Genomic DNA, 8,403 nt, shown 5'->3' with positions numbered 1-8,403 from the left:
ATTTCCCCGGCCCAAGATATTTCTTTTTAATAAGGCATTGTAGTTCTCAATTTCTCTGAGAACTACTGTCGCTACAGTTTGTGATTTAGATTTCACTGTATTTCCTTTTCATTAAATGCAGTATTTTTCTGATTTCTCCAGTGATATCTTTCTGCTGTATTGCTTGTTTATGACTGTATAATATAATATTTGTGATCTTTCTAGTTTTCTCTATTACTAATTTCTAACACACATTACTTTATATAGTTTCAGATATTTTACATGCATTAAAGCTATTATCATTTATATCTTTGTCCATTTTGTGATATATAATAACTACTTTCTTTGTGAATATTTTGTACATCAACAGGGTATGTCTTTTCTTTATCCATTCCCTCCCCAGTGTTCCCCGTTACTTGCATATTTTTTTCTGCTTCTCATTTGCAAAAGATCTATCACATGCTTCCTTTCACCTATCATTCATTTTGCGCTTTGTTTATACTTTGGATTTCACATGAGTTGAACCATTCAGTATTTAAGTTTGCCTATTGATTTATTTCACTTAATATTGTATTTTCCATTTTCATCCATTTTCTATGAATGAATGACTCAGATTTGTCCTCTACAGCACAGTGGTTCTCCCATGTGTACCACTACCACACTTCCTTTATCCATTCTTCTGTTAATGAATATGTACTGCTTCCAAAATTTAGTTATGATGAATTGCGCTGTTATAAACATGGGTATTCATGAATTACAGTGATGTGATGTCTTTCACCTTTTCAGAAAGATGCCTCTTATGAAAATAGGTAGGTCAAATAGAATTTCTAGGCTTTGTATTTTGAGAAACCTCCATATCGATTTCCATAGTAGTTGCAGTAGTTTCCATCCACACCCAAAATGTCGGAGAGCTTCTTTCTTGACTGTGTTGTCCCAGCATTTGTTACTATTTGATTTCTTGAGGGGAGCTATTCTCTTCAGAGTAAGATGAAATCTCAGCATTGTTTTAATTTGTTTTTCTCTAATGGCCAGTGCTGTAGTCAGGGTTTATAACAAAATCAAATAAATACACATAATTGATAGGATTTTTTATAATAGTCACCCAAAGAGTAAAAAACAAGCAAATGTGGGAGATCTGTCCATACACTGGAGACCCAAAGGATCTAAGTGAGGACCTGCATCTTGTAGTAGCTTCCTGCATGTCTTACATGAGTCCACCTGAAGACGTGAATCCCATGGCAATGTGCTCCTGAAGTCTAGCTGGAAGCTAAGAGTCCACAATAATGTCTCTTGTAAACCTGTTTCAAAGAGGTACCCTGGGAAGGCTTCGAGTCTGTGGTAGACACTAGAAAGTCTGCACCACAGGGTGAAGTATCCATGTCAGCAAGCTGAGGCATGTGGACTAGAGCCAGGAAGTGATGCTCAAAGGACCAGAGCTTCCCCAAAGAGAACTGCAGCCTTCTTCGCTAACAATGAGGTCTAGAGCTCCTCCAACAATGAGAATAGCCAAACACATATCAGGAAAACCGGTGCGACATGCTTCTGCAGGAGAACCAGCACCGCTTTTTCCTCTCTAGTTATTCTTTTCATGTTCTTGTCAGCAATCTTCTGGTGGCCCTTCCACATCCAGCACCACGGTGTTTTAGGTCATCTAGGTGTTACAAGTTGACCATTTTAGTTAATATACTACAGATAGTACTATTGAATTTTTCATGCATTAATTAGCCATTTGTATTTCTTCTTCTGAAAATTGTCTATTTCCGTTGTTCAACTTTTGATTTAATCTTTTGTTTGGAGAGTTTCTTTTTCAATTCTGTATATTTGTCTTCTATCTAAGGTGCAACCAGAAAAAAATTTTGCCTGTTGTGTAGGTTTATTTTTTCCCTCTGCTGGTGTTTCCACCACTGTGCAGAAGTTGAATTTGCTATAGTTCTATTTGATTCTTGATGTCATTTCTTGTGCAACTGTACTTATGTTCAGAAAGTCTTTATTTCCCAATATCTTAAGGAAAACTTCAGTGTCTGTGTTCATTGAAGAGATTGGCCTGTAATTTGCTATATCAATTGAGTCTTTGTCTGCTTTTGTAATCTAAGTGAGATTGGCTTCCAGGAATGCACACTGATGTTCTCCTTCCCTTACAATGCTTGAGAATAATGGTGTTATAATCTCCCTGAAGACGTTGTGGAATCCAGTTTTGAATCTCTCAGGTCCTGGATATTTCACAGTTGGTAGACTTTTTATTACTGCCTGAATTTTGTTGTTTGCTATATTGTTTAGAATGTTTATGTCTTATTGATTCTGTTTTGGTAGTTCACATGTCTAGAAATCCTTTCCTTTCAGATTCTCCAATTTGTTGGAATATAATTCTTCATGGTATTACCATAAATCTTCTGAAGTTTGGTGGTGTACTTTGTGGTTTCATTCTTTTTTTTTTTTTTTTTTTTTTTTTCATTTTTATTGCATTGATGGGAGTCTTTTCTGTCCTTTTGGTCCAAATGTATTTTATTATTTCACAGAACCATCTTCGTGATTGATTGTGTTTTGTCTCAGATACATTAATTTTCTTTCTGCTATTTCTTATTTTCCCCTTTAAATTCAGTTTTAGTGTGTTTTTCATTATCTTGAGAATCATCATTAGGTGATGCATTTGAATTCACTCTATTTTTCTAACATGATCACTGACTGCAATAAACTTCCCTATAATGACTGATTTTATTGTCTTCAATGTTTTCTGGAATGTTGTACAGGTCTTTTCCTTGATTCCATTAATTTTTAAATTTGTTTTCCTCAGTTTCTTCTGTGATCTATTGGATGCTCAGAAGTGTGTTTCATTTCCAGTTGTGTATAATTTTTTTGTCATTTCCTTTGTAATTGATTTCTAGTCTCAATGTATAATGATCTGATAGCACCCATGGGGTTATTTTTATTCTTTTGTATTTATTGACACAAATTTCTGGACTACGATATGGTCTATCTTGGAGAATGTTCTGTCTGCTGCTGAGAATATATATCTCTTCTAATAGGATAGAACACTCTGCAGATATCAATTGCATTTAGACCATTTCTTCTTACTGGTCTAGTATATGGATCTACACTGGAGAATGTTCCATCTGCACTTACATTTTCATCTAGTTAGCTGTTAGGATATGGTGCTCGGCAGATGCTGTTAAGTATTGTTGAACTTATATTTATTCATGCCTATTATTTGTTTACTCTATCCTTATTGCTATTTGAAGTTAATAACAACGTTTCTTGAATTTTCTACTTCTTTCTTCAGTTCTATTACATTTTTCGGAATACCTTTGGACTCTCTCAAGGGAATGTGTGAATTTGTGTTCCACATCTTCTTAACAGATTAACTTTCTTGCCTCTCGATAAGTTGGATCTTTGAATACCTCCTTTAAAAGTGGGTACCATGTTAGATTTTTGGCATATGGAACATTGATGGCTTTCATTTTAATATTTTGTCCCATAAAACATCAGTTCCTTTGTCAGTTCCAGTCTTGGCAACAGGACTGGGATTCTAATCCACAGGTTTCAAAGAATGGAGTCAGGATCAATGGTAAGTGTCTGTGATTTTAGCCCTCTGGGAGCCTGAGATGGAAGGACCAGCAGTTCTAGCCCAACCTGGACCATTTAGAGAACTTTTCTCAAATTTTTTAAAAGAGAGGAGGTAAGGATGTGACTCCATGGTCCTGTGTTCAATTCTCAGTACCACAGAACAAAATTGCAAAAGGTAGTGTATACTATTATGCTAATTTCATCACTCTTCTGTTTTGTCTCTTTTCCCAAGGCATTTAGTAAAAACCTGAAGTTCTGAAAATTCAGTTCTTTGCTTGAAAACAGTGGAGCTGAAATACCTGAACTAACTAACTTTCTTTCTCTCTTACTTTATTCTACTTTGCTTTATATTATGGTGCTGGGGGTGAAATCCAGGGCTTACATATTGTAGGAAAATTTCTGTGATTGAGCCGCATCTCCAACTCAATATATGAGTTTTAGAGTCCAGTGGGCTCGGGTCCTGTTCCAGTTCTACTTAGTGCACATTTCATCTTCCTGAGCTATGTCTGTGGCTCCTAACAGAAGAAAAGGTCTTGAAATTTTTTTTCTTTTTCTTTTTCTACAATATTAGTATTGTAGGCAGCTGAATTAGAAATGTTACAGGCAGTTAGACAGGGTCAGGCCCTCAAGGAGACAAGATGGAAGTCAAGGTGACCTTGCAACTTGGAAGAGACAGACAATCCCATATGGAACACACCTGAAGACCATGAAAAAAAAGGAAGCACAGCTACATAGTTTCCTAGGGATGGGCTTTAGGGATTGATATCCTAAATAGGTATCAATCACCTTGAAAGAGCCCGAAGGAGTCATTAGCCCAATCCCCAACAGGAAGAGACCCTGTCCTGTATTCATGCCTGCCTGCTACGTGACTCCCTTCCACATTTGGTCCTGGATTTAATCAATTTTACCTGAGCAATGGTGCTTGTAATCCCATTGGTTGCCCATAGTTTTGTCCCGCCTCATGCCCTCATAAGCGAGTTCCCATGTTTTCTCCACCACCTTAGACCCGCCTCACCACATGGTTTTCCTCTATAAAAGTCCCTGGAAGAGACAACCTCCTGGGGACAACCTGCCGGGGGCCCCCTTCCTGTCCCTCTCTCAGACAAGAGCTTTCTCTCCCTCAATAAATATATTCTGCTCATAACTTCCATTTGTTCCTAAAATTCATTCTTTGGTTTTAGAGAACACGAGCTCGTCCAGGTCAGGTTGGGAGATCATTTTTCCCCTAAGTCATTTGGAGGTTCCCAGTATCATTTTGGAGTTCACCCACCAGAGGGAGACCAGTTTTTCTCCCTGTATCACTAGCGATTCAACTCAACCTCTGGTATGTTAAGCAAATGCTGTATCACTGAGCTGCAGCCCTAGACCCAACCTTCTCCTTTATAAAACTCTTTTGAAAATTACCTGAACTACAAAGTATACATAAATTATCAGAATAACCATTATTATCCTTAAATTGTTCCTTTTTCTGCTGCAGGAAGTCCAATTTTTTAAAACATATTTCAGTTTTTTAAAGCAGGAGGGAAACACAATCAAGACAGAAAATTCATAGACGAAGAGCCTGCTTAGGCAAGTGCAGCGACCTGGGATTGACCCCCAGCACCACATGCCACACGGCTTTGACCCCGGACACCCTGATCTGGCCACTGAGTCCAGGCCTGGTGGTGCCTTTAAGCCCAGTGCTGGGGAGGCTGACAATAGGAAAATCACTACAAGTCCAAGCTCTGTAGTGAGACCCTTTACCAAATATATCACACACAAAAAAAAAGATAGAAAATTCAAATCTCACTGAAAAACATATCAAAATTTAATCAGATACATATTAACCTGACAAAGTGTACTTTATACAAATCAACAGGGAAAAAGTTTTCTTAACAGAGAATAGCTTTGAGCACATTTCCATACTGCTTGATAATTGGTTAAATCATAATTTTTAAAAAAGAAACAATTCAGAAATGTATTAAACATGTAAGCAATTCAAACTAAAAAGTAAAAGAAATATAAAAAGAAAATTCACACAATAAATTCATTAACTCCGTAAATGAGAAAATGCGCTACTATTAAAAGAAAAATATAATAATCATATTTTATTTTTAAAAAATATTTTGTGTATTTATTTGGTATAGAGTCTTGCCCTGCAGCTCAGACTCATAGTGGTCCCCCTTTCTCAGCCTCTCCAATGCTAGAATTACAGGTGTGTACCACCATGCTTAGTTTCAGGGGCTGGCAAAGCACACCTGGGTTTGGGGGCCAGCACAGCATGTGGTACCAGGGATCAAACTTGGATCCTTGCTCTTGCCAGGCAGGTGTTTAGATTGCTGAGCTATCACCCCGGCCCAATATTCATATTTTTAACTGGCAAAAAAAAAATGCCAGTAATGTCTACTACTATAAGAGTATATATAGAATAATATTATGTAAATCTTTCTCAAAAATTAATACAGTAAATCTATTAACTTTGAATTGTGAATGATCTTTAGCTTGTCTTACTTTGGTAAAGTGTATCAAATGTAAGAATACCATTATTCATATTTAACTCTTAGTGCTTTTTGTCTCTTTGTGGAATGGCTGGACAAAATGTAGCCTTTATGTAGACTATTACACAGCTATGGATAAAAGCATAAGTTATGCCCATCTAGTGACTTGGGCAAAGTATAGTAATAAATGAGGAAAGAACTGACAATGGAAGATATATGGTACAATATAATTGCTTTATTAGCAAATAAAGAGAAATTTAGTTTTTATGTAAGTAAAACGAGAAACATTATGTCAATGTGTTAGTATTTATTACTATAAGAAAAAAACACTAGAAAGACAATATTATTTATTTTGCATTTTATATATTTTCATTGTTGAGTACCAATAACTGACATTTTAAAATGCCAGCTTAAAAGAAAACAAAAAGGAAAAGCAGGACAAAAATAATAATAATTGAAACTGGTAGAAGAAATAAAACAGAGTTGTCATTGTTACTTTCTACACTGCTGGGACAAAGTGCCTAACACCCACAAGTTAAAGCAAGAAAGATTTACTCTGGAGAGGTTTCGGTCCATAATCAGCTTCCGGTGAGGCAGGAAGAGGCAGGTCATGGAGCACCAGGCAGGAGACAGTGTCAGCACCGAGCAGCAGAAGAAACCCGAGCTTTTTTTTTTTTTTTTTTTCCTACAAATGTGCTTCAAACATTTTGGGTGGTGCCACCCCCATCCACGGTGGGGCGTCTGCCTCTAGCAAATCCATTCAGACACTCTGAGAACTATGCTAATTGCAATCAGTGTATTAACTTATTATTACACGTCCCAGCACCGCATACCCTAGATTCAGCCACCTGTGAATAGTGCCACCGATCAGTCCACAAGTCTGTGGAAGACATCTAGAAACAAACCATCGCAGGACTAGTTCAGCAGAGAGGACTGAACGCAAGGTCTTCACACAGAGCAACATACCCAGCCATATGGAAATATGTACATAGTAGTTATTCATCACACTAGATGCAGACATGAAATTTTGTCTAAACACTATTAGTACAAATCTTTCTTCTCATTGAACTAAGAGGAAGTAGCTGTATATCTTAACTATTTTGTATATACAGATATATATATTTTTTCACTACCATGAATAACTACTACAAAGACAACAATATGCAATATATTAATTGTTGTAACTGTCCTACTAACCTCTTTTGAAACTGTCCAATTGCTATTTGTTTCTCAATAAAATTAATTAAAAAATAAAGAAGAAAAATAGGCATCTAAAATGAATATATACATAACAAATGAAGAGATAGAAATGGTAAATAAATATATGAAAAATATTAATAAAAGAAATACATACATATATTTTTAATGAGACAAGATCTTGCTAATTTGCTAAATTTCTCAGGGTAAACTCAAAGTTGCAATCTTTCTGCCTCAGCTTCCAAGAGTACTGGGACCTGAATTACAAAGTATACATAAATTATCAAAATAGCCATTATTATCCTTAAATTTTTCCTTTTCCTGCTGCAGGAAGTCCAATTTTTTAAAACATATTTCAATTTCTTAAAGCAGGAGGGAAACACAATCAAGACAGAAAATTCATAGACCAAGCGCCTGCTGAAGTGCGCCCCATCTCAGACTGGATAGTTCTTAAGTAGAGCAGAAAGACAGGGAGAAAACACCCAGTGCTAGACCAGGTCTTTTTGTTCGTTTTAGTAGTTGGTACCCAGCAGTCTGACTTGTCTACCTTGGAAGATTTGTGTCACTAACAGCAAACACCATACTGTGTCTATAGTCTTTGTAATTTATCCTACTTTCATTCTATATGACAATAGCAGACCCCTTCTCTGTACAAATACCACTCTGCATTTTCATTCTCATTGAAAAAATGTATTGACAGTGTCAAAGACTTTAACAACCAATCCAGATTCCTCCTGGAAATTAAACAAATGAAATCTCCCCTTGAAATCTGTCAATAGGTTTTCATCAGAAAGGATCATCATGGAAGTCATTCTGCTAAGTGGTCATAAATCTTATTCCATTAGATATGTTAATCCCTACATTAGATTAGATTAGATACCTAAATTAGATCAATCTGCTTTCTACACTAAAAAATGACAATGGCATTTTAAAAGGAAAAGGCTTAATAAGGTATTCGGTTAGTTCATAGCTATCTTATACAACAATTCAAATTTTACGTATTAAAAGACAGTCTACATAGGACCTAAAAGCTCAGGGGACTAAAGCACCTACTTAGACACATGCAGGGACCAGGGTTCCACCCCTGGCATGCTGTGCCCACCTTGTCCGCAGGGTACGCTGAAAAAGTGATTGAGACTAGGTGTGGTGGTGTACACTGTAATCCCAGAGCTTGGGAAGCTGAAAACAG

This window comes from Octodon degus, unplaced genomic scaffold (genome assembly GCF_000260255.1).
Source record: "Octodon degus isolate 3935 unplaced genomic scaffold, OctDeg1.0 scaffold00006, whole genome shotgun sequence".
NCBI classification, from domain to species: Eukaryota; Metazoa; Chordata; class Mammalia; order Rodentia; family Octodontidae; genus Octodon; species Octodon degus.
The sequence above is the reverse complement of the archived record's forward strand: the minus strand, read 5'-3'. Positions refer to the sequence as shown.